The 20501-nt window shown below is 30.3% G+C and overlaps 1 long non-coding RNA gene across 1 annotated transcript in view; it reads left to right on the top strand.

Annotated features, from left to right (window-relative positions):
• The window catches only part of LOC136851433 (uncharacterized), a 38256-nt gene extending 37030 nt beyond the window's left edge, over nt 1-1226 (top strand). The window contains exon 4 of the long non-coding RNA XR_010856879.1: nt 604-1226. This is a non-coding gene — a long non-coding RNA (uncharacterized lncRNA). The remainder of the gene's footprint in view (nt 1-603) is intronic.
• The last annotated feature ends 19275 nt before the right edge of the window (nt 1227-20501 follow it).

The following is a 20501-nucleotide window of genomic DNA, read 5'->3' as shown; positions in this document are numbered from 1 at the left end:
AGAATGATTTGGGTATTGTAAATCTTTTGAATATATACTTTGCCAGTGTATTGACAGTGGAAGACACTACAGATTTAGATTATTTTTTGAAAATGGTAAGAAAGAAAGCCATTAAGGAGCATAATAGAGGAAGCATTGAAAGTGGAAATATTGAACAATAATAGTCTGCAGATGTAGGTGATTAAACTGAAGGTGATAGTAGAAGTGGAATGAGAGATTGTTCCTAATTTGTGTAAAATTTACGATTCATCCGTGGGTGAAAGATGACTAGTAGAGAACTGGATATTGGAAAATATTGCACCATAACTAAGAAGGGTTGAATTGATGAATAAATGATTTATAGTCCCATGAGCCTGATACCATTTCATGGGAACATATTAGAATAAGTTATTATAGAGAATATAAGAGACATTGAGAATGAAATGATGTACTGTATGAGTAAATTGAAAGCAAAGAATTTGGAATTTTGGTGTTTTTCGTATTCGTAATAAAAGTAGTGCAATAAATAAACTAAGCTGTGTGTTAGGCTGTCATATTTATTATCGTACATGCATACAGTGCATTTCTTATTGACATGAATTAAAAGAAAATTTTGAAATAAAGTTACAGTGTGTAGTGTGCAGCCGTCATGTACGAATCAAGGAGGTCATTGCAGTCAAGCTAGCATTTGTCAAAGTAATGAAACTGAGATTCTTAATGGGTGTGTTGGCACCGGATGTATATGTTGCGCCCCTCGAAATGGTTAGTGACTAGTTAAGTTTTGCATATACTGTAAAGCCAATACTGAGTTTTCTCTATTTACAGTTTATTTGCTAAAGGAAAGGGAAATGTTTTGTAGTACTATACCATTTACCTTATGAAAAATCAAATTGATTTTATGGTTTATGCAGTTTACTTTTATTAGAGTATTTTAAATGTTTAAATGATCACACCATGAACATATCTAAATTTTTTTCTAATCTTTTTTTTGGATATTTATCTTCATTGATAATTCCAAATGCTCTTTGATGATGAAAGCACAAACTGTAGATGCAATAAATAAACTGAACTATGTTTAAGACTGTCATATGTATGATCATACATGCATAAATGCACTTTTTATTGACCTGAATTAAAAGAAAATTTTGAAATAAAGTTACTGTGTAGAGTGCAGCCGTCATGTATGAATGGAGGAGGTCATTGCAGTCAAGGTAGCATTTGTCAAAGTAATAAACTGAGATTCTTAATGGATGTGTTTTGCAGTATAACATTTACCTTATAAAAAAAAAATATATTTTATGGTGTATGCAGTTTATTTTTATTAGATTATTTTACTGTAAATGTTTAAATGATTATACTGTGGACATATCTAAATTCATTTTTTAAAACTTTTGTATATTTGTCTTTATTGATGGTTCCAAATACTCTTTGATGATGAAAGCGTAAACTGTAGATGCAGGTATTTAATGTTAGATAGCTTTTGCGAATGATGAATTTAGAATATAACAGAGATAAACTGTAAACTATATATTATTTAGCTATACTTTAAGCTTTTCTCTGAAGACAGAATATAATATTCAATTTAACTGATGGTAAATATCAGAGAACTGAGACGACTGTATAAGTTGATTTAACATAGAAAGATTGTGGAAAAAAAAAGATATTCACGGCCATAAACTTTGAATAAAAAGACTTTTGAGCAGGCAAATAGTTGCAGTCAGTATGACATTTCACTGCAGCTTAATTTATGGCAGTTTGAGAAAGCTGTACCAGTAAAGAAAATGAACACCACTTAGGATGAAATAGGAAAGGTGTGGTTATGAAGGAATCTGAAATAAGTGATAGAAGGTATCTGTCAAAGTTGAGTCATCACAATACATAAAAGTGGCTCAGAAGGTTGAAGCACCATGGACATATGAATTATGAATGCTATTTAGAACATTGAAAAAGAATTACAATTAGGTGAAATTAAATTCCAAAGATATCTTTTGTATAAGTGAACAATAGGAAATCATTGAAAATTAAAGTATATATTATAAAAAAAGTTGATGTCAATATTATTAAGAATGATTTGGGTATTGTAAGTATTTTGAATATATATTTTGCCAGTGTATTGACAGTAGAAGACACTACAAAAATTCAGATAATTTTTTGAAAATGGTAAGAAAGAAAGCCATTAAGAGCATAATACAAGAAACATTGAAAGTGGAAATATTGAACAACAATAGTCTACAGATCTAGATGATTCAACTGAAGGGTGATAGTAGAAGTGGAATGAGAGATTGTTCCTAATTTGTGTAAAATTTACAATTCATCCTTGGATGAAAAATTAGGAGTAGAGAGCTGGATAGTGGAAAATATTGCACCATAACTAAGAAGGGTTGAACTTTTGAATGAATGAATTATAGGCGTATGAATCTGATTCCATTCCATGGGAACATATTAGAATAAGTTATTATAGAAAATATAAGAGGTTTTGAGGATGAAATGATGTATGAGTACATTGATAGCAAAGAATTTGGAATGTTGGTGTTTTTGGTACTCGTAATAAAAGTAGCGCAAGAAGTAAACTGAGCTGTGTATTGCACTGTCATATATATGACCGTACATGCATACAATGCCCTTTTTATTGACATGAATTAAAAGAAAATTTTGAAATAAAGTTACAGTGTGTAGTGTGCAGCCGCCATGTACGAATCAAGGAGGTCATTGCAGTCAAGCTAGCAGTTGTCAAAGTAATGAAACTGAGATTCGTAATGGATGTGTTGGCACCGGATGTATATGTTGCGCTCCTCAAAATGGTTAGTGACTAGTTAAGTTTTGCATATAAAGCCAATACTGAGTTTTCTCTATTTACAGTTTATTTGCTGAAGGAAAAGGAAATGTTTTGCAGTATACCATTTACCTTATGAAAAAATCAAATTGATTTTATGGAGTATGCAGTTTATATTTTTTAGTTAGATAATTAGAAATGTTTCAATGATTACCCTGTGAACGTATATAAATTTATTTTTTAAATCTCTTGGATATTTGTCTTTATTGATGATTCCAAATGCTTTTTGATGGTGAAATAGCAAACTGTAGATGCTTGTATTTAATGTTAGATTGTTTTTCCAAGTGATGAATTTAGAATGTGATAGAGAGAAAACCGGTGAGCGGTATATTATTTAGCTATATTTTATGCTTTTCTCAGAGGACAGTATATAATATTCAGTTTAAGTGATGGTAAATATCAGAGAATTGAGACCACTGTATAAGTTGATTTTAAGTAGAAAGATTGTGGAAAAAAAGAGCATTCTTGACCATAAACTTTGAATAAAAAGACTTTTGAGCAGGCAAATTTTTGCAGTCAATATGACATTTCACTGCAGCTTAATTAAGACACTTTCATGAAAGCTGTACCAGTAAAGAAATTGAGCAACACTTAGGAACAAATAGGAAAGGTTGTTATGAAGGAACCTGAAATAAGTGATAGAAGGTATCTATATAAGTTGAGTCATCACAATACATAAAAATGGCTCAGAAGGAGGTTGAAGCACCATGGACATATGAATTATGAATGCTTTTTAGAACATAGAAAAAGAATTACATTTAGATGAAATTAAATTCCAAAGCTATCTTTTGTATAAGTGAACAATAGGAAATCATTGAAGATTAAAGTATATATTTTTTAAAAAGTTGATTTCAGTATTTCTAAGAATGATTTGGGTATTGTAAATCTTTTGAATATATACTTTGCCAGTGTATTGACAGTGGAAGACACTACAGAGATTTTGATTATTTTTTGAAAATGGTAAGAAAGAAAGCCATTAAGGAGCATAATAGAGGAAACATTGAAAGTGGAAATATTGAACAACAATAGTCTGTAGATCTAGGTGATTAAACTGAAGGGTGATAGTAGAAGTGGAATGAGAGATTGTTCCTAATTTGTGTATAATTTACGATTCATCCATGGATGAAAGATGAGTAGTAGAGAACTGGATAGTGGAAAATATTGCACCATAACTAAGAAGGGTTGAATTGATGAATAAATGATTTATAGTCCCATGAGCCTGATACCATTTCATGGGAACATATTAGAATGTTATTATAGAAAATATAAGAGATATTGAGAATGAAATGATGTATGAGTAGATTGACAGCCAAGAATTAGGAATTTTGGTGTTTCTGGTATTCGTAAGAAAAGTAGTGCAATAAATAAAGTAAGCTGTGTGTTAGGCTGTCCTATTTATTATCGTACATGCATACAATGCAATTTTTATTGACATGAATTAAAAGAAAATTTTGAAATAAAGTTACAGTGTGTAGTGTGCAGCCGCCATGTACGAATCAAGGAGGTCATTGCAGTCAAGCTAGCAGTTGTCAAAATAATGAAACTGAGATTCTTAATGGATGTGTTGGCACCGGATGTATATGTTGCGCTCCTCAAAATGGTTAGTGACTAGTTAAGTTTTGCATATAAAGCCAATACTGAGTTTTCTCTATTTACAGCTTATTTGCTGAAGGAAAGGGAAATGTTTTGCAGTATACCATTTACCTTATGAAAAAATCAAATATGATTTTATGGTTTATGCAGTTTATTTTTTTTTTTAGTTAGATAATTTTTTAAATGTTTCAATGATTACCCCGTGAACATATATAAATTTATTTTTTAAATGTTTTGGATATTTGTCTTTATTGATGATTCCAAATGCTTTTTGATGGTGAAATAGCAAACTGTAGATGCTTGTATTTAATGTTAGATAGTTTTTCCAAGTGATGAATTTAGAATGTGATAGAGAGAAACCAGTGATATACAAATATATTATTTAGCTATATTTTATGCTTTTCTTAGAGGACAGTATATAATATTCATTTTAACTGATGGTAAATATCAGAGAATTGAGACCACTGTATATGTTGATTTAAAATAGAAAGATTGTAAAAAAAAAAAACCATTCATGACCATTAACTTTGAATAAAAAGACTTTTGAGCAGGCAAATAGTTGCAGTCAATATGACATTTCACTGCAGCTTAATTTATGGCAGTTTGAGAAAGCTGTACCAGTAAAGAAAATGAGCACCACTTAGGAAGAAATAGGAAGGGTTGTTATGAAGGAATCTGAAATAAGTGATAGAAGGTATCTGTCAAAGTTGAGTCATCACAATACATAAAAGTGGCTCAGAAGAAGGTTGAAGCACCATGGACATATGAATTATGAATGCTATTTAGAACATAGAAAAAGAATTACAATTAGGTGAAATTAAATTCCAAAGATATCTTTTGTATAAGTGAACAATAGGAAATCATTGAAAATTAAAGTATGTATTAAAAAAAAGTTGATGACAATATTATTAAGAATGATTTGGGTATTGTAAGTATTTTGAATATATATTTTGCCAGTGTATTGACAGTAGAAGACACTACAAAAATTCAGATAATTTTTTGAAAATGGTAAGAAAGAAAGCCATTAAGAGCATAATACAAGAAACATTGAAAGTGGAAATATTGAACAACAATAGTCTACAGATCTAGATGATTCAACTGATGGGTGATAGTAGAAGTGGAATGAGAGATTGTTCCTAATTTGTGTTAAATTTGCTATTCATCCTCGGATGAAAAATTAGGAGTAGAGAACTGGATAGTGGAAAATATTGCACCATTACTAAGAAGGGTTGAACTTTTGAATGAATGAATTATAGGCGTATGAGCCTGATTCCATTCCATGGGAACATATTAGAATAAGTTATTATAGAAAATATAAGAGGTTTTGAGGATGAAATGATGTATGAGTACATTGATAGCAAAGAATTTGGAATGTTGGTGTTTTTGGTACTTGTAATAAAAGTAGCGCAAGAAATAAACTGAGCTGTGTATTGCACTGTCATATGTATGATCGTACATGCATACAATGCCCTTTTTATTGACATGAATTAAAAGAAAATTTTTGAAATAAATTTACAGTGTGTAGTGTGCAGCCGCCATGTTTGAATCAAGGAGGTCATTGCAGTCAAGCTAGCAGTTGTCAAAGTAATGAAACTGAGATTCGTAATGGATGTGTTGGCACCGGATGTATATGTTGCGCTCCTCAAAATGGTTAGTGACTAGTTAAGTTTTGCATATAAAGCCAATACTGAGTTTTCTCTATTTACAGTTTATTTGCTGAAGGGAAGGGAAATGTTTTGCAGTATACCATTTACCTTATGAAAAAATCAAATTGATTTTATGGAGTATGCAGTTTATTTTTATTAGTTAGATAATTTCAAATGTTTCAATGATTACCCCGTGAACATATTTAAATTTATTTTATAAATGTTTTGGATATTTGTCTCTATTGATGATTTCAAATGCTTTTTTGATGGTGAAATAGCAAACTGTAGATGCTTGTATTTAATGTTAGATAGTTTTTCCAAGTGATGAATTTAGAATGTGATAGAGAGAAAACCGGTGAGCGGTATATTATTTAGCTATATTTTATGGTTTTCTCAGAGGACAGTATATAATATTCAATTTAACTGATGGTAAACATCAGAGAATTGAGACCACTGTATACATTGATTTAAAATAGAAAGATTGTAAAAAAAAGACCATTCACGACCATTAACTTTGAATAAAAAGACTTTTGAGCAGGCAAATAGTTGCAGTCAATATGACATTTCACTGCAGCTTAATTTATGGCAGTTTGAGAAAGGTGTACCAGTAAAGAAAATGAGCACCACTTAGGAAGAAATAGGAAGGGTTGTTATGAAGGAATCTGAAATAAGTGATAGAAGGTATCTATCAAAGTTGAGTCATCACAATACATAAAATTGGCTCAGAAGGAGGTTGAAGCACCTATGGACATATGAATTATGAATGCTATTTAGAACATAGAAAAAGAATTACATTTAGATGAAATTAAATTCCAAAGCCATCTTTTGTATAAGTGAACAATAGGAATTCACAGAAGATTAAAAGTATATATTTTTAAAAAAGTTGATTTCAGTATTATTAAGAATGATTTGGGTATTGTAAATCTTTTAAATATATACTTTGTCAGTGTATTGACATTGGAAGACACTACAGAGATTCAGATTATTTTTTGAAAATGGTAAGAAAGAAAGCCATTAAGGAGCATAACAGAGGAAACATTGAAAGTGGAAATATTGACCAATAATAGTCTGGAGATCTAGGTGATTAAACTGAAGGGTGATAGTAGAAGTGGAATGAGAGATTGTTCCTAATTTGTGTAAAATTTACGATTCATCCATGGATGAAAGATTAGTAGTAGAGAACTGGATAGTGGAAAATATTGCACCATAACTAAGAAGGGTTGAATTGATGAATAAATGATTTATAGTCCCATGAGCCTGATACCATTTCATGGGAACATTTTAGAATATGTTATTATAGAAAATATAAAAGATATTGAGAATGAAATGATGTATGAGTAGATTGACAACCAAGAATTTGGAATTTTGGTGTTTCTGGTACTTGTAAGAAAAGTAGTGCAATAAATAAACTAAGCTGTGTGTTAGGCTGTCATATTTATTATCGTACATGCATACAATGCATTTTTTATTGACATGAATTAAAAGAAAATTTTGAAATAAAGTTAGTGTGTAGTGTGCAGCCGCCATATATGAATCAAGGAGGTCATTGTAGTCAAGCTAGCATTTGTCAAAGTAATGAAACTGAGATTCTTAATGGATGTGTTGGCACCGGATGTATATGTTGTGCTCCTCAAAATGGTTAGTGACTAGTTAAGTTTTGCATATAAAGCCAATACTCAGTTTTCTCTATTTACAGTTTATTTGCTGAAGGAAAGGGAAATGTTTTGTAGTATACCATTTACCTTATGAAAAATGAGATAGATTTTATGGAGTATGCAGTTTATTTTTATTAGTTAGATAATTTGAAATGTTTCAATGATTACCCCGTGAACATATATAAATTTATTTTTTAAATGTTTTGGATATTTGTCTTTATTGATGATTCCAAATGCTTTTTGATGGTGAAATAGCAAACTGTAGATGCTTGTATTTAATGTTAGATAGTTTTTCCAAGTGATGAATTTAGAATGTGATAGAGAAAAACCGGTAAACGGTATATTATTTAGCTATATTTTATGCTTTTCTCAGAGGACAGTATATAATATTCAAGTTTTAACTGATGGTAAATATCAGAGAATTGAGACCACTGTATAAGTTGATTTAAAATAGAAAGATTGTGTGGAAAAAAAGACCATTCACAACCATAAACTTTGAATAAAAGACTTTTGAGCAGGCAAATTTTTGCAGTCAATATGACATTTCACTGCAGCTTAATTTATGGCAGTTTGAAAAACTGTGTACCAGTAAAGAAAATGAGCACCACTTAGGAACAAATAGGAAAGGTTGTTATGAAGGAATCTGAAATAAGTGATAGAAGGTATCTATCAAAGTTGAGTCATCACAATACATAAAAATGGCTCAGAAGAAGGTTGAAGCACCATGGACATATGAATTATGAATGCTATTTAGAACATAAAAAAAATTACATTTAGATGAAATTAAATTCCAAAAATATCTTTTGTATAAAGAACAATAGGTAAATCATTGAAGATTAAAGTATGTATTTTAAAAAAGTTGATGTCAATATTATTAAGAATGATTTGGGTATTGTAAATCTTTTGAATATATACTTTGCCAGTGTATTGACAGTGAAGACACTACAGAGATTCAGATTATTTTTAAAATGGTAAGAAAGGAAGCCAATAAGAGCATAATAGAGGAAACATTGAAAGTGGAAATATTGAACAACAATAGTCTACAGATCTAGATGATTCAACTGAAGGGTGATAGTAGAAGTGGAATGAGTGATTGTTCCTAATTTGTGTTAAATTTACGATTCATCTTGGATGAAAGGTGAGGAGTAGAGAACCGGATAGTGGAAAATATTGCACCATAACTAAGAAGGGCTGAACTGATGAATGAATGAATTATAGGCCTATGAGCCTGATTCCATTTCATGGGAACATATTAGAATAACTTATAGAAAATATAAGAGGTTGTGAGGATGAAATGATGTATGAGTACATTGATAGCAAAGAATTTGGAATTTTGGTGTTTTTGGTACTCGTAATAAAAGTAGCGCAAGAAGTAAACTGAGCTGTGTATTGCACTGTCATATATATGATTGTACATACATACAATGCCATTTTTATTGACATGAATTAAAAGAAAATTTTGAAATAAAGTTACAGTGTGTAGTGTGCAGCCGTCATGTATGAATCAAGGAGGTCATTGTAGTGAAGGTAGCAGTTGTCAAAGTAATGAAACTGAGATTCGTAACGGATGTGTTGGCACCGGATGTATATGTTGTGCTCCTCGAAATGGTTAGTGACCAGTTAAGTTTGGCATATAAAGCCGATAGTCAGTTTTCTCTATTTACAGTATTTTGCTGAAGGAAAGGGAAATGTTTTGCAGTATACCATTTACCTTATGAAAAAATCAAATAGATTTTGTGGTTTATGCATTTTATTTTTATTAGTTAGGCTCTTTTAAATGTTTAAATGATCACACCGTGAACATATCTAAATTTTTTTTAAGTCTTTTGGATATTCGTCTTTATTGATAATTCCAAATGCTCTTTGATGATGAAAGCGAAAACTGTAGATGCAATAAATAAACTGAGCTATGCATTAGACTGTCCTATGTATTATGATCGTACATGCATAAATGCACTTTTTATGGACGTGAATTAAAAGAAATTTTGAAATAAAGTTACAGTGTGTAGTGTGCAGCCATCATGTATGAATCAAGGAGGTCATTGTAGTGAAGGTAGCAGTTGTCAAAGTAATGAAACTGAGATTCGTAACGGATGTGTTGGCACCGGATGTATATGTTGTGCTCCTCAGAAAATGGTTAGTGACCAGTTAAGTTTGGCATATAAAGCCAATAGTCAGTTTTCTCTATTTACAGTTTATTTGCCGAAGGAAAGGGAAATGTTTTGCAGAATACCATTTACCTTATGAAAAAATCAAATAGATTTTATGGTTTATGCAGTTTATTTTTGTTAGTTAGATTATTTCAAGAATTGAAATGATTACATCGTGAACGTAAATAAATTTATTTTTTAGATCTATTGGATATTTCTCTTTATTGATGATTCTTTTTGATGAGAATAGTGTAGATTTGTTTTTAATGTTAGCAAATGCTCTTTGATGATGAAAGCGCAAACTGTAGATGCTAGGTATTTAATGTTAGATGATTTTTCCAATGATGAATTTAGAATATAATAGAGAAAAACTGTAAACTATATATTATTTAGCTATATTTTATGCTTTTCTCAGAGGACAGTATATAATATTTAAGTGAATTGATGGTAAAGATCAGAGAATTGAACTACTGTATAAGTTGATTTAATATAGAAAGGTTGTGTGGAAAAAAAGACCATTCACAACCATAAACTTTGAATAAAAAGACTTTTGCGCAGGCAAACAGTTGCAGTCAATATGACATTTCACTGCAACTTAATTTATGGCAGTTTGAAAAGCTGTAACCAGTAAGGAAAATGAGCACCACTTAGGAACAAATAGGAAAGGTTGTTCTGAAGGAATCTGAAGTAAGTGATAGAAGGTATCTATCAAAGTTAAGTCATCACAATACACAAAAATGGCTCAGAAGAAGGTTGAAGGGTCCATGGACATATGAATTATGAATGCTATTTAGAACATAAAAAAAGAATTACATTTAGATGAAATTAAAATCCAAAAACATTTTTGTTTATAAGTGAACAATAGGAAATCATTGAAGATTAAAGTATGTATTTTAAAAAAGTTGATGTCAATATTATTAAGAATGATTTGGGTATTGTAAATCTTTTGAATATATACTTTGGCAGTGTATTGACAGTGGAAGACACTTCAGAGATTCAGATTATTTTTTGAAAATGGTAAGAAAGAAAGCCATTAAGGAGCATAATAGAAGAAACATTGAAAGTGGAAATATTGAACAACAATAATCTGCAGATCTAGATGATTTAACTGAAGGGTGATAGTAGAAGTGGAATGAGAGATTGTTCCTAATTTGTGTAAAATTTATGATTCATCCATGGATGAAAGATGAGTAGTAGAGAACTGGATAGTGGAAAATATTGCACCATAACTAAGAAGGGTTGAACTTGATGAATGAATGAATTATAGTCCTCATGAGCCTGATTCCATTTCATGGGAACATATTAGAATATGTTATTATAGAAAATATAAGAGGTATTGAGAATGAAATGATGTATGAGTAGATTGATAGCAAAGAATTTGGAATTTTGGTGTTTTTGGTACTTGTAATAAAAGTAGCGCAAAGTAAACTGAGCTGTGTATTGTTACTGTCATATTTATGATCGTACATGCATACAATGCCCTTTTTATTGACATGAATTAAAAGAAAATTTTGAAATAAAGTTACAGTGTGTAGTGTGCAGCCGTCATGTATGAATCAAGGAGGTCATTGCAGTCAAGCTAGCAGTTGTCAAAGTAATGAAACTGAGATTCGTAATGGATGTGTTGGCACCGGATGTATATGTTGTGCTCCTCAAAATGGTTAGTGACTAGTTAAGTTTTGCATATAAAGCCAATACTGAGTTTTCTCTATTTACAGTTTATTTGCTGAAGGAAAGGGAAATGTTTTGCAGTATACCATTTACCTTATGAAAAAATCAAATTGATTTTATGGTTTATGCAGTTTATTTTTATTAGTTAGATAATTTTAAAATGTTTCAATGATTACCCTGTGAACATATATAAATTTATTTTTAAATCTTTTGGATATTTGTCTTTATTGATGATTCCAAATGCTTTTTGATGGTGAAATAGCAAACTGTAATGCTTAAACTATTTAATGTTAGATAGTTTTTCCAAATGATGAATTTAGAATGTGATAAATGAGAAACCAGACGTGAATTAATATTATTTAGCTATATTTTATGCTTTTCTCAGAGGACAGTATATAATATTCAATTTAACAATGATGGTAAATATCAGAGAATTGAGACCACTGTATAAGTTGATTTAAAATAGAAAGATTGTAAAAAAAAGACATTCACGACCATAAACTTTGAATAAAAAGACTTTTGAGTAGGCAAATATTTGCTGTCATTATGACATTTCACTGCAGCTTAATTTATGGCAGTTTGAGAAAGCTGTACCAGTAAAGAAAATGAGCACCACTTAGGAACAAATAGGAAAGGTTGTTATGAAGGAATCTGAAATAAGTGATAGAATGTATCTATCAAAGTTGAGTCATCACAAAACATAAAAATGGCTCAGAAGAAGGTTGAAGCACGTATGGACATATGAATTATGAATGCTATTTAGAACATAGAAAAAAATTACATTTAGATGAAATTAAATTCCAAAGATATCTTTTGTATAAATGAACAATAGGAAATCATTGAAAATTAAAGTATATATTTTAAAAAAAGTTGATGTCAATATTTTAAGAATGATTTGGGTATTGTAAATCTTTTGAATATATATTTTGCAGTGTATTGACAGTGGAAGACACTACAAAAATTCAGATTATTTTTGAAAATGGTAAGAAAGAAAGCCATTAAGAGCATAATACAAGAAACATTGAAAGTGGAAATATTGAACAACAATAGTCTACAGATCTAGATGATTCAAACTGAAGGGTGATAGTAGAAGTGGAATGAGAGATTGTTCCTAATTTGTGTAAAATTTACATTTTGCATCCTTGGATGAAAAATTAGTAGTAGAGAACTGGATAGTGGAAAATATTGCACCATAACTAAGAAGGGTTGAACTTTTGAATGAATGAATTATAGGCCCATGAGCCTGATAAATTTTATGGGAACATATTAGAATAAGTTATTATAGAAAATATAAGAGGTTTTGAGGATGAAATGATGTATGAGTACATTGATAGCAAAGAATTTGGAATTTTGGTGTTTTTGGTACTCGTAAAAAAGTAGTGCAATAAATAAACTGAGCTGTGTATTGCACTGTCATATATATGATGATCGTACATGCATACAATGCACTTTTTATTGACATGAATTAAAAGAAAATTTTGAAATAAAGTTACAGTGTGTAGTGTGCAGCCGCCATGTACGAATCAAGGAGGTCATTGCAGTCAAGCTAGCAGTTGTCAAAGTAATGAAACTGAGATTCGTAATGGATGTGTTGGCACCGGATGTATATGTTGCGCTCCTCAAAATGGTTAGTGACTAGTTAAGTTTTGCATATAAAGCCAATACTGAGTTTTCTCTATTTACAGTTTATTTGCTGAAGGGAAGGGAAATGTTTTGCAGTATACCATTTACCTTATGAAAAAATCAAATTGATTTTATGGTTTATGCAGTTTATTTTTATTAGTTAGATAATTTTAAATGTTTGAAATGATTACCCTCGTGAACATATATAAATTTATTTTTTAAATCTTTTGGATATTTGTCTTTATTGATGATTCCAAATGCTTTTGATGGTGAAATAGCAAACTGTAGATGCTTGTATTTAATGTTAGATAGTTTTTCCAATGATGAATTTAGAATGTGATAGAGAGAAAAAACGGTGAATGGTATATTATTTAGCTATATTTTATGCTTTTCTCAGAGGACAGTATATAATATTCAAGTTTAATTGATGGTAAATATCAGAGAATTGAGACCACTGTATAAGTTGATTTTAAATAGAAAGATTGTGTGGAAAAAAAGACCATTCACAACCATAAACTTTGAATAAAAAGACTTTTGAGCAGGCAAATTTTTGCAGTCAATATGACATTTCACTGCAGCTTAATTTATGGCAGTTTGAAAAGTTGTAACCAGTAAGGAAAATGAGCACCACTTAGGAACAAATAGGAAAGGTTGTTCTGAAGGAATCTGAAGTAAATGATAGAAGGTATCTATCAAAGTTAAGTCATCACAATACATAAAAATGGCTCAGAAGAAGGTTGAAGCACCATGGACATATGAATTATGAATGCTATTTAGAACATAGAAAAAGAATTACATTTAGATGAAATTAAATTCCAAAAACAGTCTTTTTTAAGTGAACAATAGGAAATCATTGAAGATTAAAGTATGTATTTTAAAAAAGTTGATTTCAGTATTATTAAGAATGATTTGGGTATTGTAAATCTTTTGAATATATACTTTGCCAGTGTATTGAGTGTAAGACACTACAGAGATTCAGATTATTTTTTGAAAATGGTAAGAAAGAAAGCCATTAAGGAGCATAATAGAAGAAACATTGAAAGTGGAAATATTGAACAACAATAGTCTGCAGATCTAGATGATTAAACTGAAGGTGATAGTAGAAGTGGAATGAGAGATTGTTCCTAATTTGTGTAAAATTTACGATTCATCCATGGATGAAAGATGAGTAGTAGAGAACTGGATAGTGGAAAATATTGCACCATAACTAAGAAGGGTTAAACTTGATGAATAAATGATTTATAGTCCCATGAGCCTGATTCCATTTCATGGGAACATATTAGAATAAGTTATTATAGAAAATATAAGAGACATTGAGAATGAAATGATGTATGAGTAGATTGAAAGCAAAGAATTTGGAATTTTGGTGTTTTTGGTACTTGTAATAAAAGTAGTGCAATAAATAAACTAAGCTGTGTATTGTACTGTCATATTTATTATCGTACATGCATACAATGCCCTTTTTATTGACATGAATTAAAAGAAAATTTTGAAATAAAGTTACAGTGTGTAGTGTGCAGCCGTCATGTATGAATCAAGGAGGTCATTGTAGTCAAGGTAGCAGTTGTCAAAGTAATGAAACTGAGATTCTTAATGGATGTGTTGGCACCGGATGTATATGTTGTGCTCCTCAAAATGGTTAGTGACTAGTTAAGTTTTGCATATAAAGCCAATACTCAGTTTTCTCTATTTACAGTTTATTTGCTGAAGGAAAGGAAATGTTTTGCAGTATACCATTTACCTTATGAAAAAATCAAATTGATTTTATGGTTTATGCAGTTTATTTTTATTAGTTAGATTATTTTAAATGTTTAAATGATCACACCGTGAACATATCTAAATTTTTTTTTAAGTCTTTTGGATATTTATCTTTATTGATAATTCCAAATGCTCTTTGATGATGAAAGCAAAACTGTAGATGCAATAAATAAACTGAGCTATGTTTTAGACTGTCCTATATATTATGATCATACATGCATAAATGCACTTTTTTATTGACCTGAATTAAAAGAAAATTTTGAAATAAAGTTACAGTGTGTAGTGTGCAGCCATCATGTATGAATGGAGGAGGTCATTGCAGTCAAGGTAGCATTTGTCAAAGTAATGAAACTGAGATTCTTAATGGATGTGTTTTGCACCGGATGTATAACATTTACCTTATAAAAAACAAAGTTAAGTTTTTATAAAGTATAGTCAGTTTTTTTATTTACATTTTTTACTGTAAATGTTTAAATGATTATATGAAAAAATCAAATGTTTTATGGTTTATGCAGGTTATTTTTATTAGTTAGATTATTTAAAATGATTACATTTTTAAAACATAAATAAATTTATTTTTAAATCTTTTGTATATTTGTCTTTATTGATGGTTCCAAATGCTCTTTGATGATGAAAGCGTAAACTGTAGATGCAGGTATTTAATGTTAGATAGCTTTTGCGAATGATGAATTTAGAATATAATAGAGAGATAAACCGTAAAATATATATTATTTAGCTATATTTTATGCTTTTCTCTGAAGACAGAATATAATATTTCAATTTAACTGATGGTAAATATCAGAGAATTGAGACGACTGTATAAGTTGATTTAAAATAGAAAGATTGTGGAAAAAAGATATTCACGAACCATAAACTTTGAATAAAAAGACTTTTGAGCAGGCAAATAGTTGCAGTCAATATGACATTTCACTGCAGCTTAATTTATGGCAGTTTGAGAAAGCTGTACCAGTAAAGAAAATGAACACCACTTAGGATGAAATAGGAAAGGTTGTTATGAAGGAATCTGAAATAAGTGATAGAAGGTATCTGTCAAAGTTGAGTCATCACAATACATAAAAATGGCTCAGAAGAAGGTTGAAGGGTACCATGGACATATGAATTATGAATGCTATTTAGAACATAGAAAAAGAATTACATTTAGATGAAATTAAATTCCAAAGATATCTTTTGTATATAAGTGAACAATAGGAAATCATTGAAAATTAAAGTATGTATTTTAAAAAAAGTTGATGTCAATATTATTAAGAATGATTTGGGTATTGTAAATCTTTTTGAATATATATTTTGCCAGTGTATTGACAGTAGAAGACACTACAAAAATTCAGATAATTTTTGAAAATGGTAAGAAAGAAAGCCATTATGAGCATAATAGAAGAAACATTGGAAGTGGAAACATGAACAACAATAGTCGACAGATCTAGATGATTCAACTGAGGGTGATAGTAGAAGTGGAATGAGTGATTGTTCTTAATTTTTGTAAAATTTACAATTCATCCTTGGATGAAAGATGAGGAGTAGAGAACCGGATAGTGGAAAATATTGCACCATATCGAAGAATGGTTGAACTTTAGAATGAATGAATTATAGGCCTATGAATCCTGATTCCATTCCATGGGAACATATTAGAATAAGTTATTATAGAAAATATAAGAGGTTTTGAGGATGAAATGATGTATGAGTACATTGATAGCAAAGAATTTGGAATTTTGGTGTTTTTGGTACTTGTAATAAAAGTAGCGCAAAAGTAAACTGAGCTGTGTATTGCACTGTCATATATATGATCGTACATGCATACAATGCCCTTTTTATTGACATGAATTAAAAGAAAATTTTGAAATAAAGTTACAGTGTGTAGTGTGCAGCCGCCATGTGTACGAATCAAGGAGGTCATTGCAGTCAAGCTAGCAGTTGTCAAAGTAATGAAACTGAGATTCGTAATGGATGTGTTGGCACCGGATGTATATGTTGCGCTCCTCAAAATGGTTAGTGACTAGTTAAGTTTTGCATATAAAGCCAATACTGAGTTTTCTCTGTATACAGTTTATTTGCTGAAGGAAAAGGAAATGTTTTGCAGTATACCATTTACCTTATGAAAAAATCAGATTGATTTTATGGAGTATGCAGTTTATATTTATTAGTTAGATAATTTGAAATGTTTCAATGATTACCCTGTGAACATATATAAATTTATTTTTTAAATCTTTTGGATATTTGTCTTTATTGATGATTCCAAATGCTTTTTGATGGTGAAATAGCAAACTGTAGATGCTTGTATTTAATGTTAGATAGTTTTTCCAAGTGATGAATTTAGAATGTGATAGAGAGAAAACCGGTGAGCGGTATATTATTTAGCTATATTTTATGCTTTTCTCAGAGGACAGTATATAATATTCAGTTTAAGTGATGGTAAATATCAGAGAATTGAGACCACTGTATAAGTTGATTTTAAGTAGAAAGATTGTGGAAAAAAAAGACCATTCATGACCATAAACTTTGAATAAAAAGACTTTTGAGCAGGCAAATAGTTGCAGTCAATATGACATTTCACTGCAGCTTAATTTATGACAGTTTGAAAAGCTGTACCAGTAAAGAAAATGAGCAACACTTAGGAACAAATAGGAAAGGTTGTTATGAAGGAACCTGAAATAAGTGATAGAAGGTATCTATATAAGTTGAGTCATCACAATACATAAAAATGGCTCAGAAGGAGGTTGAAGCACCATGGACATATGAATTATGAATGCTTTTTAGAACATAGAAAAAGAATTACATTTAGATGAAATTAAATTCCAAAGCCATCTTTTGTATAAGTGAACAATAGGAAATCATTGAAGATTAAAGTATATATTTTTTAAAAAGTTGATTTCAGTATTTTTAAGAATGATTTGGGTATTGTAAATCTTTTGAATATATACTTTGCCAGTGTATTGACAGTGGAAGACACTACAGAGATTCAGATTATTTTTTGAAAATGGTAAGAAAGAAAGCCATTAAGGAGCATAATAGAGGAAACATTGAAAGTGGAAATATTGAACAAGAATAGTCTGTAGATCTAGGTGATTAAACTGAAGGGTGATAGTAGAAGTGGAATGAGAGATTGTTCCTAATTTGTGTATAATTTACGATTCATCCATGGATGAAAGATGAGTAGTAGAGAACTGGATAGTGGAAAATATTGCACCATAACTAAGAAGGGTTGAGTTGATGAATAAATGATTTATAGTCCCATGAGCCTGATACCATTTCATGGGAACATATTAGAATAAGTTATTATAGAAAATATAAGAGATATTGAGAATGAAATGATGTATGAGTAGATTGACAGCCAAGAATCAGGAATTTTGGTGTTTCTGGTATTCGTAAGAAAAGTAGTGCAATAAATAAAGTAAGCTGTGTGTTAGGCTGTCCTATTTATTATCGTACATGCATACAATGCAATTTTTATTGACATGAATTAAAAGAAAATTTTGAAATAAAGTTACAGTGTGTAGTGTGCAGCCGCCATGTACGAATCAAGGAGGTCATTGCAGTCAAGCTAGCAGTTGTCAAAATAATGAAACTGAGATTCGTAATGGATGTGTTGGCACCGGATGTATATGTTGCGCTCCTCAAAATGGTTAGTGACTAGTTAAGTTTTGCATATAAAGCCAATACTGAGTTTTCTCTATTTACAGTTTATTTGCTGAAGGGAAGGGAAATGTTTTGCAGTATACCATTTACCTTATGAAAAAATCAAATTGATTATATGGAGTATGCAGTTTATTTTTATTAGTTAGATAATTTGAAATGTTTCAATGATTACCCCGTGAACATATATAAATTTATTTTTTAAATGTTTTGGATATTTGTCTTTATTGATGATTCCAAATGCTTTTTGATGGTGAAATAGCAAACTGTAGATGCTTGTATTTAATGTTAGATAGTTTTTCCAAGTGATGAATTTAGAATGTGATAGAGAGAAAACCGGTGAACGGTATATTATTTAGCTATATTTTATGCTTTTCTCAGAGGACAGTATATAATATTCATTTTAACTGATGGTAAATATCAGAGAATTGAGACCACTGTATAAGTTGATTTAAAATAGAAAGATTATGGAAAAAAAGACCATTCATGACCATAAACTTTGAATAAAAAGACTTTTGAGCAGGCAAATTTTTGCAGTCAATATGACATTTCACTGCAGCTTAATTTATGGCAGTTTGAGAAAGCTGTACCAGTAAAGAAAATGAGCACCACTTAGGAACAAATAGGAAAGGTTGTTATGAAGGAATCTGAAATAAGTGATAGAAGGTATCTATCAAAGTTGAGTCATCACAATACATAAAAATGGCTCAGAAGAAGGTTGAAGCACCATGGACATATGAATTATGAATGGTATTTAGAACATAGAAAAAGAATTACATTTAGATGAAATTAAATTCCAAAGCCATCTTTTGTATAAGTGAACAATAGAAATCATTGAAGATTAAAGTATGTATTTTTAAAAAGTTGATTTCAGTATTATTAAGAATGATTTGGGTATTGTAAATCTTTTGAATATATACTTTGCCAGTGTATTGACAGTGGAAGACACTACAGAGATTTAGATTATTTTTTGAAAATGGTAAGAAAGAAAGCCATTAAGGAGCATAATAGAAGAAAACATTGAAAGTGGAAATATTGAACAATAGTCTACAGATCTAGATGATTCAACGGAAGGGTGATAGTAGAAGTGGAATGAGAGATTGTTCCTAATTTGTGTATAATTTACGATTCATCCATGGATGAAAGATGAGTAGTAGAGAACTGGATAGTGGAAAATATTGCACCATAACTAAGAAGGGTTGAATTGATGAATGAATGATTTATAGTCCCATGAGCCTGATACCATTTCATGGGAACATTTTAGAATAAGTTATTATAGAAAATATAAGAGGTTTTTGAGAATGAAATGATGTATGATGAGTAAATTGAAAGCAAAGAATTTGGAATTTTGGTGTTTCTGGTACTTGTAAGAAAAGTAGTGCAATAAATAAAGTAAGCTGTGTGTTAGGCTGTCATATTTATTATCGTACATGCATACAATGCACTTTTTATTGACATGAATTAAAAGAAAATTTTGAAATAAAGTTAGTGTGTAGTGTGCAGCCGTCATGTATTAATCAAGGAGGTGATTGCAGTCAAGCTAGCAGTTGTCAACGTTATGAAACTGAGATTCTTAATGGATGTGTTGGCACCGGATGTATATGTTGTGCTCCTCAAAATGGTTAGTGACTAGTTAAGTTTTGCATATAAAGCCAATACTGAGTTTTCTCTATTTACAGTTTATTTGCTAAAGGAAAGGGAAATGTTTTGCAGTATACCATTTACCTTATGAAAAACATCAAATAGATTTTATGGAGTATGCAGTTTACTTTTATTAGTTAGTATTTTAAATGTTTAAATGATCACACCATGAACATATCTAAATTTTTTTTCTAATCTTTTTTTGGATATTCACCTTCATTGATAATTCCCAAAGCTCTTTGATGATGAAAGCGCAAACTGTAGATGCAATAAATAAACTGAGCTATGTTTAAGACTGTCATAT

The sequence above is a fragment of the Macrobrachium rosenbergii genome, chromosome 23 (genome assembly GCF_040412425.1).
Source record: "Macrobrachium rosenbergii isolate ZJJX-2024 chromosome 23, ASM4041242v1, whole genome shotgun sequence".
Lineage (NCBI taxonomy): Eukaryota > Metazoa > Arthropoda > Malacostraca > Decapoda > Palaemonidae > Macrobrachium > Macrobrachium rosenbergii.
This window is presented reverse-complemented; position numbering and strand designations above follow the sequence as displayed.